The sequence below is a fragment of the Octodon degus genome, unplaced genomic scaffold (assembly GCF_000260255.1).
Source record: "Octodon degus isolate 3935 unplaced genomic scaffold, OctDeg1.0 scaffold00004, whole genome shotgun sequence".
NCBI lineage: Eukaryota > Metazoa > Chordata > Mammalia > Rodentia > Octodontidae > Octodon > Octodon degus.
In genome coordinates, this window is record NW_004524580.1 from 24,403,937 (window position 1) to 24,404,770 (window position 834).

An 834-nucleotide genomic window follows, 5' to 3' on the forward strand; every position below is an offset into this window, starting at 1 on the left:
CCGCGGTCCCTATGCTTTGTTTAGCTTAGCTTGTTTTAAGTAGGTGCTTTAGACCACTCACCAGCCATCTCATGGTGAGCCATCTCACCAGCCCCTGTATACCGTTTCTAATGTCATATCAATTATTACTGTACTCCCTTTAAAATAAATTTTTAAAAAAGTAAAAAGAAAAGAGACAAGGCCAAAAATTTAAGGTTTCTTGAAAGCAAGCGGTAATATTCAATCATTTATTAAATTGTACATGACTATATCTGTTAATCCGAGCAACAGATTTGATAATAAAAATAGATAATATCAGCCACTGTTAATCAGCTATTGTTTTGAAAACCTGAAACATATGTAATTGTTGTAAGTTACCCTATCTCTGTCTTTGTTTCTGATTTTTGTTCTTGCTTCTGTTTTTTCCTCTTCAAAATAAAATAAAATTGAATTTAAAAAAAAGAATGATCAAAGAGGGCCAGAAAGAGAGAAAAAGAAGCTTCCGTAAGTGTACTGCCAGCTGCGACTGTTAATAAAGACCTCCGTTAAGCACGGTCCGCCCCACCCAGAATGTCCCCCACCACACCCACCCACCAACCTGCTCAGACCCAGCTGGTCGACCTTGGGCAGCGCCCGTGCAGCAGGAATGGCTGCTCTGCCCTCTGTGCTGCCACCGACACCTTTCCCAGACTGCTCCTCGCTCGCTGCTTAGCACACAGAAATCTAATTTTTTAATTAAACTACAGACACACCAAAGGCAAGTCTTGTTTTGTACATTGGATTGCCTGGATCACAATACTGTTAATATCAGTTGAGCAAACTTTCAAACCAAATTTCAAGCACTGTCATCAAAAT

General features: G+C 39.8%; 1 protein-coding gene across 3 annotated transcripts in view; it reads right to left on the minus strand.

Annotated features, from left to right (window-relative positions):
* Positions 1 to 834, minus strand: part of Lta4h (leukotriene A4 hydrolase) — a 37,228-nt gene that overhangs the window by 7,443 nt on the left and 28,951 nt on the right. The window lies entirely within an intron of this gene.